At 50.8% G+C, this 21,341-nt stretch overlaps 1 pseudogene; it reads left to right on the top strand.

Moving 5' to 3' along the window:
* Window positions 1-10,777: 10,777 nt before the first annotated feature.
* LOC142591431 (uncharacterized) lies at window positions 10,778-15,990 on the top strand (annotated as a pseudogene).
* Window positions 15,991-21,341: the final 5,351 nt, after the last annotated feature.

The raw sequence follows: 21,341 nt of genomic DNA, 5'->3' as shown, positions 1-21,341 counted from the left end.
CAACTAACAACGCTTAATGAGTCTGTGAATATGACAGCCTTTATTATACCTGTTTGTTTTATATGTTTCACAGCAGAGAGGATCGCGTATGCCTCCGCTGTGAAAATGCTGGTGTTTGGATTTAATGCACCGGACGTTGAAAATGAAGGTCCGAGCGCTGCATAAGCTACACCATGAGTAGACTTTGAAGCGTCTGTATAAAACTCTGCGCAGGAGTACTTCGCCTGGAGTTCGAGGAAGTGTGAATGTATATGCACCTCAGGCGCATGTTTTGTTATTGCGACGAAAGACATATCACATTGGATAGACTGCCATTCCCAAGGTGGTGCAAGGTTAGTGGGAGTCATTAGGACTGTTTCTCGATGTTTAATACCAGTTTCGTGAGCCAGTTGTTCTAAGCGCACAGACAGAGGAGCTCGAACAGATGGGCGGTTGTGGTAAAGTCTTGCAGAAGACAAGTCAAGTACGGTTGAGTAACACGGATGTTCGTTATTCGATTTACATTTTAAAAAGTAGGAGAAGCTTAGATACGTTCTGCGCAGATGTAACGACCATTCGTTCGCCTCCACATACAGACTTTCCACAGGACTTGTCCTAAATGCGCCTGTTGCCAGCCGTATGCCTAGATTGTGGACTGGGTCGAGGATTCTGAGAGCACTATCCGATGCGGATTGGTACACCACAGCTCCATAGTCGAGGCGTGATCGTACAAGGCTAAGGTTATAGGCTAAGCAAACACCTCCTGTCACTGCCCCAGTTTGTTCGAGAAAGTAGCTTCAGCAGGTTGATTGTCTTCAGGCACTTCGCTTTGAGATATTTCAAATATGGAATGAAATTAAGTTTTGTGTCCAAGATAATACCTAAAATTTGTGTTCAAGGCTGACCGACAGTCGTTCTCCATTAAGGTCAATAGTCAGTCCTGGTGATATGCCTCTCTTGTTTGAGAAGAGAACACATGTGCTTTTTTGAGGGTTAAATTTAAAACCATTTTCTTCTGACCACTTTGAGAGTTTGTTTAGGCCGAGCTGTAGCTGTCTCTCGCAGATGCTAAGATTGCACGATTTAAAAGCTATCTGCACATCGTCCACATAAACCGAGTAAAAGAGCGTGCGAGGTATGATGGTATGTAAGGAGTTCATTTTCACAATAAAGAGTGTACAGCTCAGCACTCCACCCTGCGGTACACCTGTCTCCTGTACGAATGATCGTGACTGTACATTGCCAACTCTAACGCGAAACGTTCTGTCAGACAGGTAGCTTTCAATAATGGTCAGCAGGTTGCCACGTATACCCATTCCAGAAAGATCCCGAAGGATCCCAAAGCGCCACGTAGTGTCATACGCCTTTTCCATATCAAGGAATACAGATACGACAAGCTGTTTGTGGATAAAGGCTTCACGGATGTACATTTCCATGCGGACAAGCTGGTCTGTCGTCGACCTACCTTCCCTGAAACCGCATTGGTATGGGTCTAATATTTTGTTGGTTTCAAGATAGTGGAGCAAGCGTTTATTCACCATCTTTTCAAAGGGTTTGCATAGGCAGCTTGTCAACGCTATCGGTCTATAACTATTTGCCAAAGAAGGGTCCTTACCCTCAGTGGCGTAGCTAGGTTGTCTGGCACCCGGGACCCATAGGTCTTCTGTCACCCCCCTCCGCGGGTGTAGCTGGCGGAAAGAGGGGTGTCTTCAGACGCATATGACACCCCCCCCCCTCACTGGCCCCTTGCACCCGGGGCCCACGGCCCCCCGGCCCCCCCTGTTGCTACGCCACTGCTTACCCTGTTTCAAAATGGGAATTATAATGGCCTCTTTCCAAACAGAGGGAACCTGGCCGGAAGACCATATACCATTGTAAAGAAAAAGAAGGGTTTTTTGTGTTTCAGATGGCAAGTGCTTTAACATTTCATATATTATGCGGTCAGAGCCTGGGGCAGATTTGTTGCAGCCATTTAGTGCTGCTTGAAGCTCTGCTATGCCAAATGGTCTATTATATACCTCACATTTTGCAGTTTTTCGTACTAATGGCTGCCGTTCTATTCGTGCTTTATGTCTTTGAAATGTGTCCGAATAGTGCGACGAACTGGATATGTGTTCAAAGTGTGTGCCTAGAAAGTTCGCCTGGTCTTCCATACTATCTCCCTGTGTATTTACTAATGGTAGCGAGTAAGGTTGTCGACCTTTTATTCTGTGCACTCTATTCCAGACCTTTGTCTCATCCGTGTAAGAGTTAATTCCTGATATATAATTTTGCCAACTCTCTCTTCTAGCTTGTCGGCGCGTTCTCCTTCCCTGAGATTTGACATGCTTGAAGTTCACAAGGTTTTCTGCAGTCGGAGAATCGCGGAGCAGCCCCCATGCTTTGTTCTGCTTTTTACGCGCGTTACGACATTCCTCGTTCCACCATGGAACACGACGCTTGTTAGATGATCCCTTTGTTTCTGGGATACATTTGGTCGCGGCATCAATCAGAAAAAAAGTGAAGTATTCAACCGCGGCTTCCAGGCTTAGAGCAGAAACGTCAGCCCACGATATGACAGTAATTTTTCGGAACTGTTCCCAGTCGGCTGAATCAGTTTTCCACTGAGGAAACTGTGGGGGACATTCATCCGTCTTCGGTGTAGACAGAACTATCGGGAAATGGTCGCTCCCGTATGGATTTCTAATAACGTTCCATTTAAGATCAGGTAAAAGGGTGGGAGATGCAATACTGAGGTCTATAGAGGAATAGGTCTTATGTGCAGTATTATAATATGTAGGTGCCTTACTATTCAAAAGGCATGCACCAGATGAAAAGAGAAACTGTTCAATCAGTCGACCTCGCACATCGCAATGGGAGTCACCCCATAGGTTGCTGTGTGCATTAAAATCTCCTAGAACCAAATAGGGTTGGGGTAATTGATCTATTAATGCATGGAATTCATGTTTATGGAGATGATAGTGCGGGGGTATATAAAGAGAGCAGACGGTAATAAGTTTGTTTAGAAGTATGGCTCGAACGGCCACTGCCTCTAGGGGTGTTTGTAGTTGTAGATGTTGACACGCTATACCTTTATCGAGTATGATGGCTACGCCGCCAGATGATGCGATGGAATTATCACGATCTTCACGAAAAATAACATAATGACGAAGAAAGTTAGTGTGTTTAGATTTAAGATGGGTTTCCTGTACACACAGCACTTCTAGGGTGAGTTCGTAAAGAAGTTCTTGAACATCATCAAGGTTTCTGAGGAGACCTCTGACGTTCCACTGCATAATTAGCGTGTCCATAATGAAGTTAATTTGGTGCTGTGTGTACGGAAATAGAAGTTATGCCTTAGATTACAGTGCTCTTTCGAGGCCCTGTAACCGGGGTTTTGTTCTTTTTGAAGCGTTCGAGGGAACCTCGCCGCTCCTTAGGCGCTTGGTGCGCCTTGTGGATAGGTGTAGTGTCCATTGCCTCTGGTGAGGCGCCGGACACGTGCTCTTGCGAGCGAGAAGTTTTCCGGGAGAGTATCACCTCGGAAGGCAATACCCCTGCGCCCACCAGCCCGGAGGTCGATGGGGCTCCCTGAGGGATTTGACTGCGCCGGCTGTTGCCAGCGCTGGAAGTGGCCGGGGAGGTTGGGGCAGCCTCGGCTGCGCCCAGCTTCGGGGTCGATGGCCCCGTCTGCTGTGTTGGCGTAGCAGCGTTAGCTGCGGCCGCCGGGGGGGCGGATGGCGTCACTGCCGCCTCACTGGGTGTGGATCGGTCAGCCGCCGGAGACCGTTGTGGCGCTGCCCCCTGACGCGCCACGTCGGCAAAGGTGTGCTTTGGCAGGAAGGATACCCGCCTTCGTGCCTCTTTGAAACTTATGTTTTCTTTTACTTTTATTGTAACTATTTCCTTTTCTTTCTTCCAAGATGGGCACGACCGCGAGTATGCAGCGTGCTCGCCTTCACAGTTTACGCAGTGGAGAGGGTTTTCACAAGATTCAGCCGTGTGCTCATTAGCACTGCATTTAGCGCAGGTTTGGCGGCCTCGGCAGCTCTGTGAGCTATGAACGAAACGCTGGCATTTGAAGCAACGCAGGGGATTTGGAACATATGGGCGAACACGGAGCTTGATATACCCGGCCTCGATGGACTCGGGCAGAACACTTGTGCCAAAAGTAAGTATCAGGTGTTTGGTCTGTATTTCCTTGTTATCCCGCCTCATCTTAATTCGCTTAACGTTGATGACATTCTGCTCACTGAAGCCCTCCAAGAGCTCAGCCTCGGTAAGCTCCAAGAGATCGTCATCGGAGATTACGCCACGGGTTGTATTCATAGTACGATGCGGAGTTACTGTTACTTTGGTGTCGCCAAATGATACTAGATTGGGTAGCTTTTCATATTGCTTCAGGTTGTGGAGCTCCAAGAGGAGATCACCGCTTGCCATTCTGGATGCTTTGTAACCTGTACCAAAAACTTGGGTCAGAGACTTGGACACGAGGAATGGTGAGAGTGTTCGCACGGCTTTGTTTGGTGTTTCGGAGTGGACTACATGGAAGCGAGGAAATGTTTCTTTTTGACGGGCAAAAAACTCTGAGACATCATCGGTGCGCCCCCTCTTCAGGGAGCGATCAGGTAGTGGTGGAAAGGAAGTAGCCATAAAAGATTGTAATTTCGGCAGCAACGCCAGCCACCCACCGTGGAGTCCTACAAGGGGACGCTGCAGGGCGTGTGAAACACGGCTTGCAGACGCCAGCTGTACATTACTACTATAACCAAATATGAAATAACCTAGGTTGGCTATTCACACAAGGTTAACCCTTGCTGCCTGGAAAAATTGGAAGTAAATGGAAGCTAGGAGAAGACAGGAAAGATGTAAAGTGAGAGAAAGACAAAGACTGGAGGGAGAGAAAGACAGGAAAAGGCAACTACCGATTTCCCCCGGGTGGGTCAGTCCGGGGGTGCCGTCTATGTGAAGCAGAGGCCAAAGGGGTGTGTTGCCTCCGCCGGGGGGCCTTAAAGGTCCAAAACACCCAGCATCGGCTCAACCCCCAGGATCCCCTTTTCCCCAGACACGGCTAAGCCGCGCACGGCTACACGTGGGAGGGTCCAACCCTCGTGTGCTCGGGTACGTGGTGTCGCAACACACCAAACGCCTGCTGACGCAGACGCCCCTGCGGGGAGCTTCAGATTGTAATTCCAGTATATGAGAGAACATATTAGCGTGATAGCGTTAAGGGCCCCGTGTCGCAAAAGACCTGGCATGGGCGTCCCGCGTGCAGCGTCGACCGTCGTTCCGGCAACAATAATTTCGAACCGCGCCTACCCAACCACGCAGGCCCTCCTATAGCGCAAGGAAGTTACTGAACTCATTGAATTTCTCACGGTAAAATGCGTGTCGGAAAACTTGTAGAGTACGAAATTACAGTCGGACGCTATCATGTCTGCAGGTTGTGTGTGCACAACCGACAGACATGATAGCGTCTGACTTTAATTTCAATGTACGAGAAAACATAATTCTGTTTCGCGGAAACTTAGAACATAAACCACCTGTTCCAGCGATTCTACCATTCATAAAGCGGCCATGGCCTCCGCGCGCGCAGATCTCAAAGGCCATGAGGTGGCGCGCGTGGTTCCTGCAACACCTCCAGAAGCCGCTCGCCTCCGCTGCATCGCTGCCCACAAAAGCGGCCGCGTTTCTACCAGAAAGCTCGCCTTCGGGCATAGCGTTCGCCACCAGCGTTTCCTTGTAAACATTACTATTGCAGAAGCTGCAGTTGCCGGGAAGTGCGAGAAACAGTCAGGGATCTTTGCTATCGCGTTCCACTCTTAAAGGCGAAGCTTAAAGGCTGTTTCACATGCTGCGAGTGGAACGACGAAAATCGGTGCAGTCGCAAGCGTCACAATGCGATTTTTAGAGGGCCCATTTCGCATCATTGCGATTTCAACAATGCGACTGGTGCGCCGCGTAAGGTTGCTTACTGCCAGGTTTCGTGGCACATGCTGCATAATTATTTTATTGTAATGAAGAAAACGCTTACATTGTAATATTCTTGACTTCCCTTGATTAGGAGCAAATACTATGCACGTTTAGTAATTTGAAAACGTGTTAGTTAAGGTTTGTTTTGGAGTGCGGAACAGCGGTTTCTGAAGTTCAGTGCGACATGGCGCACGTAAACAGCTGTTCGCAAGTGGTTCAGCGCTGTGTGTTGTCTCATCTGCCTTCTATGACCGTTTCGTTCTGCCTGCGCTACAACAATCTACAAGAGGACCTATCGACAAGTTCATATAGGTACCCCCACCGCATATGCAGTATTCTGGATCCGGCTGCCACGAAGTCGTCGTGTCAGCCCAACAAAATCCTCGCGCTACCCGTGCTCGGTGTCAGCTTCTGGAGAAATGATGTGTGTACATTGCTCGTGATTGTGCATATGATGTGCTTGCTCGTAGCGATATTCTTGCGCCAAACGCAACAACAAGCACTAACCGGAAAGCCCGCGTGTGCCCCTGAATGAAGCCGCAAATGATCTGTGTGATTACTGGACGGGGAATGAAAATTGTGTTGTGAAATTCAACCTTAGCGCTTGCCTGGTTCGTCCATCGCCGTGCGTGCGCTGTGAATATATATATGGGAGTCCTCTCTAAATATTTCTAAAGGCGCAGAAGCCGACGCGTCAAATGTTTTGAGCAGTTACGGTCACTTTTGTAGAAACCTGTACGTTGTAACATAGCATTCTAAAAGACACGCTTCTCGTCCACTTTGTTGTCCTGTGTCTCGCACTCGTAGTATACTCGGAACTTCTAACAAGAGGGCCCTATCTATACGCGCTATCGATAATGCAGGTTCGTGGGCTCACGGCAGGCGCACTTGCCGTAGAACTTTTCAGCTTTCTGCTCAGCCTCGCACGCCGCTCGCGCTTAGCCTGTTTTATGGAAATAAATATCATTATATTCTTAATGTTACTATATATTATAGTTTCTTCACTGTAATTTATAGCAATAATCCACATTTCTTAAGCTTGTCACGCATTTAACCTGTATTACATCAACGTTGTTACGATCGACATGCTTATGGGAGTCATTTCAAACTATATTGCTCAGCCAGAGAAAGTACAAATGAAAGTCTCAATGTTTATTCCAATGTGGTATTCCTAAACCTATTATATTGGCAGAATTTTATGCCTGCTTGCATTTCCTGCAATTCAATGTTCAGAGCGGGAAAAACTGATTCCTTTTCTTGCTGTTGAGAGGCACCTTCAATGTCGATAGCAAGCTATAATTATTCATTTCGAAAGTGTTAAGCAATGACTATATCTCTAAGCTTATCAATGCGTTCTTGTTACACCAACACAATTAAGTTTTCTTTCTGCCTCTCATTGACAGCCATGGAATAAAGCTTTTCTCTTTCAGAAGTATCAGGATGCACACATTCTGGAGGTTGTCCTGAGTATTTGTCTGCATCCTATAGTGTGCATGTTTGTATCACATTCTGGCGTTGCAATCGCAGTGATCTACGCATATTTTTATATTGCAACAAACAAATTTATTGAACCTTGTTTTCAAATCTACAATGTCGCCATGCAGTAGCGACCACACTAATAAGGAAAAAAAGAGATGCAGATTGAGTGCACGTGTTGGAATCTATGCGAAGTGAAGTTTTTTGTCAAGGGGTCAATTAAATGCTGTTAAAGTAACAGCGACATGTACAATTGGTCTTATTTTCAACAATCCAACATGTAACCTTTTGCAATGTGTGCTTATGCACCGCATAAGTCGTAACCTCAATGTCATGTAATGTTCATGCACTACACTGTTCACAAACTATACCGAAATGCAAACGGCAGTTAATGTAGATGCACACTGCGAGGCATCAACACAGTGACGTTTGTTGAGCAAGGATTTTGATTGTTGAGCAAGGATTGATTGAGCAAGGATTGAGCTGATTGTTGACGATTGTTGAACAAGGATTGTTGAGCAAGGACGTTTGTTGAGCAAGGTTATTTATATACCTCGCAGGCTGCAAGGTCGGAGTGTTAGGTGAGGGGGAATAAAAAAGTAGTTACAAAAGGAACAAGGGCTCAACATTAAGAAAAAGCCAGCAAAAAAGCAGCACCAATACAATGCACCAACTAGCCCAACGTGTTTTACTGGCACAACATTATACAATACTTAACAAACAATAAGAGAAAAACGTTACTGCCCATGCACCCTGTACAGATGGTAAACCAGCGAAGCTGAAATGTGCGGCCCCGGTGTTTATCACTAGGTTAATTACGACGGTTTATTCGCCTTTCTATATTATTAGTTATGTCTGTGTTTCTTAATGAGGTTACGCACACGTTTAGCTTGGGTTTATCACATTGTTTATTTGGAATGTCACACATCGCGCTTTGCAAGATCACCATCACGGAAAGTGCAACGAGTGGTTCATTGTGCTAATCTAGCGGGTCCATCAATGTCTTTATGAATTATGTTACGCATTTGTGTTTTGTACTGCGTTAATCATGGTATTTATGACTCGATTATGCACTGTAGTTAGGAAGTGACGCTCCGGGGCTGCACATTTAATTTAATTAAACACAGGGACACCTTTTTATGCCTATTGGGATGTCGGAGAGAGACTGCTGCACGCGTGCTCTGCTGCGAGAGAGAAACGACGTCACTATCGGTGTAGCCAATGGTCCACCACTCCTTTGCTGCGAGACAATTATGACATCATGATCTTATCTTAACCCCGTCCCCCTCTGTGTCCCTTCCCTGAAGTGTATATGTTTTAAATGCGTAAGCATTATTATGTCTACCCAACATGAAATTTCTCCGTCCATCATGAAAACGGCTCCGTGATTGCTAGACAATTACGCAGTGCTAATTATCTCGAACCAAAGTTTTGCTTCCACCAATGTGTCCGTGAAGGCGAGTGGCATCGACCGATACCAGCTGACCCCAGAGGTGCGTTTTTCTTTGCCACATTTCGTGACAACTTCTACTGCCGCTGTGCGAAGTATTGCGAGGCCTAGGCGTGTTCCGCGGACGCTAGGCCCAACACCGTCGCACCGACAGCGGCCTGCCCTACTCCTCGGCGGCTGCCGTTCGTCAGCTCCGAGATGGAGGCGCCCGTTCAAACAACAATGATCGTGGACAATCACATGTGCGTTCAAGTTCAAGGAAAATAGATATCACCCGAGGAGTACCACAACGACGCCGGATGGACGCTCGCGGGGGAACGCATGTCGAGGCTGCGCCAGTGGACCCCCGCAAGCGGCAAGCCCGACGGACCCGGCGGGAGTCAAACAAGCACGAGGTCGAAATGCAATAAGAACGTCAGAGCCTCGGTCATCAAGGCAGCACGCATGCCTGCCATGCCACTGGAAGAAAGCAAGATAGTTGTCAGACCCCGAGGGGACTGTACATCGTCAAGACCGGCACCACCACCGTCGCTGCAGCCATACTCGCTGCGGCCAAGATCACGAGCGAGGAAAGCGCCGCGGACACCATCTGCCCCAACACGCAACAGAACATCCTGGTCGTCAGTACACCGAACGAAAACAACACGGCAAGGCACGCTAAAATCAAGGAAATCTCCATTCAAGGCAAACCCTACGGCACCTCACGACGGCACCGCACGGCACCTCACGACGCTGTAAGGGGCGTCATCAGAGGCAGCTCCCATCGACGCGAGCGCCGACGAGCTAGATAGAAACATCGTCAACGAGATTCGTCAACATCGTCAACGCAAAAATGATTGGAAGCACCACCACTGCGATCGTGGTGTTCCAGGGACCCATGGTACCGAACTTCGTCCGATACGGAGTCACTTTCATACCGTGCGCCGCCTTTACAGGAAACAGATCGACGTTTGCCAGCAATGCGGCCGAGTGGGACACCGCAAGGACGTGTGCCCGACCCCCACAATGAAGACGTGCCTGGCCTGCCGACTCGCGAACCCTACAGAAGACCATCGCTGTATCCGAAAATGTAAGTTGTGCGGGGACGAACACCTGACCGGAGACCGAACGGGCAAGGCGAAATACAAGATCCCCCACGTAGTGCACAAGCGAAAACAAGCGAAATGCAAGTGCACAGGCGAAATACAAGATGCACAAGCGACAATGGGAGCACCAACAGGCCCCACGCCAGCTACTGTTGGAGAGCGATTTCCCGCCACTCGACAAGCACCAAGCTGCGGGAAAATCAAGGACCCCATCGGAGAACCATCACGTGAGCGAGTGTTGGTCACCATCACGTGAGAGAGTGAGCTAGGTCAACGTGGCCAAAGGGAACAATATTAGGAACGAGCAGAAAATCACCGAAGCCACGAAGAAAGAAGATATGAACAAGGTGTGAGAAGCAAATGAGACCGTAAGGCAAGAAAAAGCGGCGTTGCGAGCGACCATCAACAACCTCAGGAGAGAGATCGCCGAGATCCGTCAGTTGCAGCAATGCAACAGCGAGCCTCTACAGAGACCCACGCCAAGCACAAGCAAGACCGAGGAAACAACCACGAACGTCCAGGAGACAGCCACAGAGGAAGCGGCACCGAAAAAGCTAGCCGTCGAGGCCACACGGAAGGAAACAGAAAACGATCGCATCGACAGCATCGAAGCTTAAATCGAAGCGACATTCACCAAACTCGAACAGCTAATCACAGCGAACATCGCAGCAGTGACAGCATTAAAACAAACAATGGAGACCTACCAAGCCGAGAACACGTACAGATTCGTCTACATCGACAGGACCCTACAGCCGATGGTAAGCCACCCGACGTTTGCGCCCCTCTTCGCGCAACATCCACCCAACCAGGGAGCCCCATACATGCCAACGCAATCATGGCCGCCAACGCAACACCAGCGGCAGCAGGTGTAACAGCGTGGCCGTGGAACTGTCGCGGCCTCGAAAGGAAGAAGGCACTCATCCAACAGCACATCGCACATGCCGAGCGCAAGCCAGACGTTATACTCTTACAAGAAACACTAACCGACGCACCATCCCTCCCCAACTAAAGAATGCGCAAGGGACCGCCCGACGGGAGAGGCCTGTGCATCCTGGTCAGGAAAGGACTCACGTTCGTCGAACACGAGCTGCAAAGCAATATCAAGATCGAGCACACACTCACTGAAATCATCCCGGGCAAGAAGAGAAAAGGAAGCATATTTCTGCTCAACGTCTACAGCCACCCATCGCAGAGAAAAGAGAGATTCAAGACATTACTGCACAGAGCCAGCACCGCAGCGGGCCGCAACACGCTGATCGCGTGCGGAGACTTCAACGCGATGAACCCTGCCTGGGGCAACAACAAGTACACAGCAAAGGGCCGCGACCTGTACCAAGACGCGACTGAACTCGACTTCACCCTCATCACGGACCCGACACATCCGACGAGAATCGGTAAATCCGTGTCCCGGAACACCACTCCGGCCCTCACGCTCGTCAAGAACAACATCCGGGGCGCGATCACCTGGAGTAACAAGGGGACTGACCTCGGCAGCGACCACACCATCGTTGAAATCGGCACACCAGAACACAACGACACCAGCATCAAAACACACAGCTGGATAGACTGGAATGCCTTTCGAGACGCCAGAAGCCAGAAGATAGACGGTGACGACGAGATCGAAGACATCGACTTGTGGACGGCCGAAATCACCAAGAGCGTACTCGACGCGAGCAAAGATATTGAAACGGGCGCGGAGATCGACAAAGTAGACAGTTCGAGTGCCGAGGCTTGCGCATCTCATCGAAGCCAAGCAGTTCATACTTAATCGCTGGAAGAAACAACGGCTTAACCGCAGACTCAAAAAGAAGGTGGCTGAGCTGAATCGAGCGATCGAGGATCACTGCTACGCGCTCTGCACGCAACAGTGGAACGAGATCTGCAATGCGGCAGACGGGCAGATGCACAGCGGGATGACGTGGAACCTGCTGCGGCAGCTGCTCGACGAAACCAAGACCAAGTCGCACCAAAAGGACTGACTCGCCAAGCTCATACATCGGGCGGTCTCGATAGACGGCGCCGACGAAGTCACCAGGCGCATTAACGACAAATACCTGCCGAATACACCCACCGAACAACACGCGCCGTACGGCGGCCTACCTAACGCGAAGCTCGATCGTGACATCGACGTCGAGGAGGCACGCACGGCCCTGCACGAGCTCAACAGCCGGTCGGCAGCCGGCCCTGACATCGTCACAAAAAGGCGCCCAAGAACCTCGACGATGGCTCAATTGAGAACCTCACAAAATACTTGAACAAGTTCTGGAGAGCGAGCGCGCTGCCAAAGCTGTGGAAGACAGCCAAGACCATCCTGATTCCCAAGCCGGGGAAGCCGCCGGACACGGATAACCTCCGGCCCATCTCGCTCACGTCTTGCGTGGGCAGGACGTGAGCTGGAGCACGTCCGGCTCAACAGGTGGCAAGACTACCTGGGACGAGAAGGGCTGTACCCGGCCCCGGTGATCGGCTTCAGACAGCACCTAAGCACGGAGGACGCGATGCTGCAGCTCAAATACCGAATCATCGACGATGGCGGCAGCGCGCGCGACAACAAAGCAATCCTAGGACTCGACCTGCAGAGCGCCTTCGATAAGGTGAAACACTCGGCAATTCTGTCCCAAGTCTCCAAGCTCAACATGGCCGAAAGATCCTGCAACTACATCAACGACTTCCTCATGGACAGGACCGCCGAGCTACGAGCAGGCGACCTACAGACGTTAGAGAAAAAACTCGGGAGTATATACCGGCACACCGCAGGGATCGGTCATTTCGCCGATGCTGGTCAACCTGGAAATGATCGGAGTGGCCGTAAAGCCCGTGGACATCGAAGACGTCAGGCACACAATCTACGCGGACGATATCATGCTGTGGGTGACCGGTTGCAGCGACGCTCACATCGAGGGCGCGCTGCAAGCCGCTGTCGGCGCAGTAGAAGACCAGCTGGAAGGGCACCGGACTGAGATGCTCGCCGAGCAAATCGGAGCTTCTCATACTGCCGCTAACAAAAACAGCAGAGGCAAGAACAGATAACGCAAATACGAAAAAATCAGAATCGTAACCAAATACGGCAACCTGATCCCCGAGGTCGGCAAAACTAGGATCCTAGGCATGGTCATCGAAAAGCACGGAAGAAACAGCGAAACCAGCGCCCATCTCAGGGCAAAACCAGCCAACGCTGTTCGACTCCTCGAACGAGTCACTTTCCGGAAGGCTGGCATGAGAGAGGAGAGCCTAATTAGGCTCGTCCAATCCTTCGTCATCAACCACGTCGCGTACGTTGCAGCCTACCACAGATGGCTGCAACACTAACGTAACAAGATGAATGTGATCATCAGAAGAGCGTACAAGACGGCGCTGGGCCTGTTCGAGTCCACAAGCACGACCCGCTTTTTACAACTCGGGATACACAATATGCTCGAAAAAATAGCCGAAGCGCAACGAACCTCTCAACTGGAGAGGCTGTCCATGACCAAAGCCGGGAGGAAGATACTAGACGACCTGGGAATAGGACGTTCGAACGAGGTGGAGGTGAAGCTCCCCGTCCCCGAAGAGGTCCGACGCCAGACCAGAATCGACCCCATACCGAAGAACATGAATCCCGAGTTCAACAAGAGAAGAAGAGCGGCGAGGGCCAATGCTCTCATCGACCAGCACGCCAACGACGAGCACGCGCGGTACGTGGACGCGGCCGAATACCAACGGAACGCCTTTGCAGCGGTCGTCATAGAGGCGTCAACCGGAGCCACGAGGACGGCAGCGAGTGTGAGAAGCGCCGGAGCGGAACAAGCGGAGGAGGTAGCCATTGCCCTGGCTTTGCCGGCGCAGACTGCCACACGGTGCTGAGTGACTCGAGACAGGTGGTGCGAAACTTCGCCAAAGGCCAAATCTGCAGGGAGGCCGAACGCGTACTGCGAGCGGCCAAACTACAAGACAGAAAAGTGAGACTCAAGTGGTTCCCGGCGCACGCGGGCGACGCGTCGGAACGCAATGAGAACCACAATGAGACGGCACACGCAGCGGCGCGAGCGCTAAGCAACCGCGCCCCGGCGACAGACCGTCCGACGTGGTTCGGAACCAAGGACCGCATGACGGACTACAACGAAATCACGAAGGCCTACGGCCTGGCTCGCAGAACTCTCCCACCCCCGCACCCAAGGCTGAGTCGAGCGGAGGCGGTACCACTGAGACAGCTCCAGACCGGAACGCTACCGACCCCGGGACTGATACATCGCATGTACCCTGAGACATATCCGACCGATAAGTGCAGAGTCTGCCGGAGGGAGACGGCAGATTACATGCACATCTTGTGGGACTGCGTTAAAAATCCAGAAGAAGCAAAATCAAGAACGATCCCACCGCGGCTCGAGGCAGCCGCGAAGAGCTACGACCAGGACGAACAGCTCTGGACCGTCCAGCAGGTTCCCGGGGCGCTCGAAAGGCAGGGACCTATCGAGCCGGCAACGGCGAGCAGACACCAGCGCCGAGTGACGGTGACTTCGTAGATGACGTAGGCCCTCATCGGGGCGCGTGAGCGCCCAACTTCAGGCACAAATAAAGTTAGCTGCAATCCAATCCAATCCGTCCATCATGTAAGACAAATGCAGTGGCTCATATCCCCTAAACAATGGATCATAACCCTGCACTAGGGTTTTTGTGATCGGACCACAAGTGTTTCACCTAGGCGTATACAGCTTCACTGTAAAAAGAATTAACACCTTTCCGCTAGAGACCAAGACGATCCTGAAATGTATAAACAAATGAAAGTTTAGTGAACATGACGAGTAAATGCTGGTCGACAAGCAATAAATCGAATTTAAACAAAAAGCAGAAGCAAAATCTGATGTGTGTCCATACAGATCTCAGCAGAAAACGCATCAATCTCTAAACGTGTAACAGAGGCCATGCTGACACAAGATTCTCCAAGTGTCTGCATCTACAGCTTCCATAATTTCTCTAGCAGGCGATCTCCACAGAATGCTAGCTTCTTCCGCTACAATGCATCGTCGACATCTGAGCGTGCATTGCAGAGGAAGAAGCTAGCATTCTGTGCAGATCAGCTGCCTAGAGAAATTATGGAAGCTATAGATCTAAAAAGGCTGGGAGTCTCGTCAGCATCGCCTGCGTTAGAAATGGATGCATTTCCAGTCAGGAAACACACATTAAGTTTTGCTTCTCCTTTTCGAGTATGTTCGGTTTATTGCTTGTCAGCCAGCATTTACTCGGTGTGAACAGCGGAGGACCCACCTATGTCCGCCGAGAGGTGAACTCAGCCATCGATCTCTCCCTCACCACAGAACAGTGCTCCTACTCCTGGGACAGAACTCCGGACACTTGGGGTTCGGACCACTTCCCCATTGTGATCACCTCTGTGCATGGAAGGAAGCCAAAGACAAGAACTTTTCACGTCATAGACCGGTCTCTGTTTAGGAAGCACTGTACTGAGGCGACCGATCGTTGTGACTTTCTAGACGCCATCGCGGAGGGCGCCTAGGCGGCTACCGTTCAGTCCTCTGCCCCACCGGACACCCCTGCCTCGGATCTCCGCCTACTCAATCTCCGTGCGTCCAGGCGCCACACGGAGCGCAGAGCAATTCGGACAGGGAAGGCAGAGCACTGGACTGAACACGGACGAGTGGACGCCTGCTGTCGAAGACAGGCCCGCCGCAGGAGGAACTAGAGCTGGGTGAGCCTGTGCTCCAGCATCAAGGACCGTTCAAGGGCCCCCTAGCCTGGCGACTACTCAAGTCACTCACCAGCAAGAGGACGAGCCATCAACCCGTCCTCGCTGTGGCCATCTCGCTAGGAATCAGCGAAGAGGCCCTCGCGGAACTTCTGGCGGACCGGTTCGCCCCTCCTGTCCTACAAAGTGCAGCCATCCTGCCGGTCGGACAGCCCCCTGCTCAGCTGCCCACCTGTCTACACAGCCTCCACCCTGCTTGGGCGTCCAGCCAGGTCGCTGCCCTCTGCCAAGAGCCACTTGCCCTGCACGAGCTCCATGCGGCTCTGAGGCGAGGGAACGCCGCAGGGCACCAGGAGCAGACCGTGTAACGCGACAAATGCTCAGCAACCTGGCTGCCAGCGAGCAACAGCGCCTGCTCGAGTGCTTCAAAGAGATTTGGCAGTCAGGGTAGGTGCCAGAGGCATGGTGCACAGCAATTCTGGCATCCATTCTCAAGGCCAGAAAACCGGCTAGGGAACTGTCGTCTTATCGACCGGCCTCCCTCAACTCCGCCGCCTGCAAGGTGATAGAAGCCATGGCCCTGGCACGACTGGACTGGGTGGCCCGTGCTCGCGGCTTCCTCAGACGGGCTTCCTCAGACCAACAGACGGGCTTCCACCGGCGGCGGTGTACTACGGACTCCATCGCTGACATGGTGTCCACCCTGGAGGACGCCAAGGCCAGCGGGGACCTCGTGACGCTCTTGCTGATCTACGTACAGGGTGCCTTCGACAGCCTCCCTCACGCAGTTGTCTAGCAGGGCCCGGACCTCCTCGGCATCTGTGGCAACCTGCGGGAGTTTCTCTCGTCGTTCTTGCACAATCGCAACCTCAGGGTACGTGGGGGTCGATCGAAGAGCAACCCCCGTCCAGTCGCTGCAGGCGTGCCACAGGGGTCAGTGGTGAGCCCCTTCCTTTTCAACCTTGCCTTGGCACGGTTGCCTGTCGCTTTGCCGACCGACCCTCACTTCCCAGTGCAATCCTCAATCTACGCGGACGACATCGTCCTATGAGTGCAGGGAGCACCGCAACACATCCGCAAGGCACGTGCAGCCCTACAGAGAGCCCTGGATACTGCGGCTGGCTACTTGTGCAGCATCGGCCTTACCATCTCGGCCAGGAAGACGGAGGCCTTGCTGCTGCATCCCAGAGCACCAGCCCATCGCTCAGCTGCCCGGTTGTGCTTGGAGGGCGTCCAGATCCCATGGAGCAAGGCAGTCACGTACCTGGGGCTGCGCATTGACCATCAGCTGACCTGGCTTCTGGCTACCAATGCCCTGTGCGCCGAGACACTTCGGGTCCGCAAGGCGATCTCACAGCTCCTTGCCCGTGGACAGGGCTTTACCATCAGGTCGGCCCTGCACCCCTTTGAAGCTACAGCCACTTCACGGCTACTGTATGCGCTCCCTCTTGTGGCGCTGCCTCCACCCCGGCGGCGGAAACTGGAGCTGCAGCACCTGTCAACAATACGGGTCTGTCTTGGCGTTCCCCGAACCTCACAAGTGGCCGCCACTCTTACTGAGGCACGTACCTGGCCCCTGTCACTTCTCTTCCTGCAACAGGGGCTACGACAGATTGATCGCCAACACCACGCCGCAGATCGTCAAGCACTCCTGACCCGCCTACGCTCCTGACCAGCATCACAAATGGGACGGCTGTGTGGCCTCTATAAGGAAGTGATAGGGGACACTCCTGCAAACGCCGTACAGCCTCGCCCACCACACCGACCACCAATCCCTATCTTGACGGAGCTGCCAGGTGTCTCAAAGAACCGTTCCCCAACATGTGCCCTACTGCAGACGGCAGCCTCTCTCCTCCAAGAGAGACTTGGGGACCACTTTCAAGTCTTCGTCGATGGATGCGTGATACCGGAAGCGGGCTCATCCACAGCAGCCTGCGTTGCACCGGCCCTACAAAAGAGCAAGCTGTGCCGTCTCCCGGGACATGCAAGCTCTACCGCAGCAGAGCTAGCAGGACTCCACCTTGCTGTGGACCTACTGGCAGAGGAGCTACCAACCACTCCGGCAGCTATCTTCTGCGACTCCAAGGCAGCGCTGCTTTTCCTGCAGAGCCCTGAGAAGGCTTGCCTAGGGGTTGCACTGCTCTCCTCAAGACTGACAGCCCTTCAGGATGCAGGATGCTCACTATCCCTGCACTGGCTACCGGCGCACGTAGGGATCCTGGGCAATAAGAGGCAGACACTCTCGTAAAGAGCGCCCACTACTCAAGCGTCTCCCTCAGCCCTGCTGTAACGGCCGCGGATTTCAGAAGACATAGGCTGCGCCGGCACATCATCGCCTGCCATCCGGATAAACGGGTATCCCTGGGACGGCCTCCACAGCCTCTTGCACAGCACGGCCTCCCACGAAGGGATACCTCGTTGCTTCTCCGACTGCGGGTTGGCTGCTACTGGACGGCAGCCCGCCGGCACCGCCTTGGGAAAGCCACCTCGCCAGCCTGTGACTCCTGCGGTGACCCTGAGACACTGGAGCACCTTCTACTGGCCTGCCCTGCTCACCTACAGCACCGGGGCCGACTTCTGCAGGAGTTCTCCCACCTGGGGCTCCCATGTTCCCGACAGGAATACATCCTCTTCCTCAGTCGTAATCAGCTATCAGTCTTCCTAAGTGTCGTCGAGTACCTCGACTCGTCGGGGCTCTCGGCGAGACTCTAGGAAATTTCTGCAATGACGAATAGCCTAACGTCTATTCACCACCTCGGGCCTCCTGATCCGCCTCAACTTCGCTGCTGGACCACCTGCTATGGTCTATCACCAGTCCACTCCTCCGGTCGATGCCACTGGGCCTTCCCGGCCGGGCTGCTCCGGTACTGCCATGGCGACCCTCTACCTTTCTCCCTCCTTCTGTCTCATTCACTCTCGTATCTATCCCCCTTCTGGCACTGAGCCGTGCTCCCCAAGGGCTGCAGAAGATAGAGCCAGCCTTTCCTCCTTTTCCGTCAAGACCACTTCTCTCTCTCTGTACATAAAACTTTTGGTTGCTAGATCATCTCGGTTTTTTTGTTATCCTATGTGTTCTCTGGAGCCGTTTGCAGCCAGGCTATTCTTTATTTTTTTAGACTGCCACAAGTCACTATAATGACCCTTATGATGCTTCTGTGAACCTTATAAAATCTCTTATTTGTCCAATGTAGCAGTATTGTATAGTGTGAAGTAGTAAGAACAGGGTACGCTAACTTCTAATAAAACGTTTATTGTGAAAATGCAGTGATTTATAAAGGTTACCAAAATGTAGTACAGCAACAAAACGTGATAAAAAGTAGTGCTTGATAAAACCAAACATAAATATGGGAGAGGGAGAAAATACATATACACGTACAAGTACAGGGAAAAAACATTATGTGATCACCTAGTGCGCAGTTGGCTACCTTCCAAGGCACTTGTTCTTTTTCCAATGGCATGGAACTGGAAGAGTGTGCTTGCATAAGCAAACTGTCAGCCTGCCTTTTGGAAAAGGAGCAGTGTTTCTTGAAGGGTGCGGGCATGCAGGATTGACAATTGTAATAATTTTTTTCCTGCACTTGGAATTTTTCTGTGTTTTCTTTCTGTAGCATACTTCTGCAAGTCGCGTGTCAACCTCCTGATTTTCCCGACAATCTCGTGTGATGTGCAGGCCCAGACAGTTTCTGGTGAATTCATGCAGGTGTGCAGGGTGTAATTTGTACTACAAGTGCTGCTTTGATTGCTTTCAGTTCAGCTTTTCTAGGCGTAGGATGACCTGGAATGGTACTCACTTATATGGGGTTTAATTTTATGTAGTGTCATACTAGTGTTATACTGCTATTGCGACATCAGTGAACTATATGTGCCTGAAGTTTGCTTGCATCTTCATGATTAGCAACCTCCTCTGTATGTTTGGCCGTTGTATATAGTTTCGTGGCCTAATTGTTCGCCCCCATATTGCAAGGTATTGGCCTGCTGTGTTTCAAGTTCAGGTGCTCCCGAGGTTGTTTTTGAAGGGAGGGGTAGTCGTCTGCATCTCATGTGCTAGCTGGCGCAGTATCTTGGGACCAGGTTCTGAGCTCTTGAGGCGAAGAATTTCTGCTGCAGGCTGCAACTCTACTCTGTCTAGGTGCTTGCTCGTTTGCTCTTTCTCATAGAGATCTTCAAGCATAATAAAGTTGGAAAGACCTGTTATTATCCGATGCCTGTATTCAATGAGTTGACTTTTTTGTGCGCTGCTGGTAATTCATACTGTACAATACCTTGGACACAAGCACAACATCTGCGTGCATAGTATCCACTCGTCCACCCCCCATGATTTCAAGATTATTCTTTTCACCAGGGGTAGAATTTGCGTGCAGTCATGACATAGTTGTTTCACCCACGTGCTGTCTGTGCCGTCATTGTGTCACACTAGCTGAGCATTCGTGGATGTTGACTTGCGGGTATATTTGTCCAGCTATGTGGAGCACAATGTGCAATCTGGGGTAGTTCTTGATTCTAATCTTTTTTCCGACGTCGATGTAAGCTGACATCAGAAAGCGAGAGGCCAGGCTGGCCAAGAAAGTCTGCAGTGTTGTTGAGAGCTTGTTGCATCATTCTTGATTTCTGTATAACTTTCCCACAGACTGTACTACACCATAGGCTGTGGTACTTCTCGTAGTATTCCTGTGTTGTTGGTGTGGGTCGGCCAAATATACCTCCAACTCTCACCTGGAATGTTCTGTCTTTCAAAAAGTTACTGTTTAACTTAAGTGCTTTAACAGAAATTTTTTTGCTCACCGTTTCTCTTATTGTAGTAGCATGAGGGTACTGCTGTTAAAAGCCTCTTCACTATTTTTATTCTTTCATAAGCGGTATTAAACAGTGCCCTGCAATAAAGTTTCTGCTGCTTATGGCCCACTCATATCTGTCAGAAGGGACAACTCTTGAAAAAGGCTTTGTTTGTGCTGTGTGAGCGATGAAATATGAACATTCATGTCTTGACATTTGTACATCTGTAGAACCAGCTTCCTGACAGAGTACTTGCTATACCTGATTGTGCTTATTTGTGCAGTGCTGTTGAACAATACATATTGATGCAATGAATGTTTACACACTCGAATGATCACGAATGTTATTTTACAATTATGCCCTATGCGTTCGATTGGTGTTAGATTATGCGTAATCATGCACTCCCCCCCGACCCCCTATGCAATTGTATTTGGAAGTTTAAGGGTTCAATAAAAGATGATCAACTAAATCTAAGTGCTAGAGCTTTTTTTCGCCAATGACTCCCATCGAAATGCCACTTCCATGGCTGGAAATTCAACCCCTCGCCTTGTGTTAGCAGCAGAATGCTATAGCCACAGTGGCAGGCGAATAAATTGATCAAATCGTCTGCAGACGTTTTTTTTCTCTTGCCTTTATGTATTTAAAACTTGCAATAAGTATGTCATTGCAAAAAAGCAGTTTGTGATCCTTTGTTGAATAAACCACATATTGTGTATAGTTGAAATGCAGAAATTTGTTCTAAGATCTCCGGGAGATATGTTCTTGCAAGTAGCATGGTATTGCATAACTTATGAAGATAGTAATCACAGCGGATATCGTTGTATGGGCTTACACACTAATATATGTGATCACAAAGTTATTAGAAACTGTTATTAGAAACATGTAAGGCATGGCTATTTCTGCACACTTGATCAGCTGTGAACGTGCACGAACTGCTTCTACTTAA

Source organism: Dermacentor variabilis, chromosome 8 (genome assembly GCF_050947875.1).
Source record: "Dermacentor variabilis isolate Ectoservices chromosome 8, ASM5094787v1, whole genome shotgun sequence".
NCBI classification, from domain to species: domain Eukaryota; kingdom Metazoa; phylum Arthropoda; class Arachnida; order Ixodida; family Ixodidae; genus Dermacentor; species Dermacentor variabilis.
This window is presented reverse-complemented; position numbering and strand designations above follow the sequence as displayed.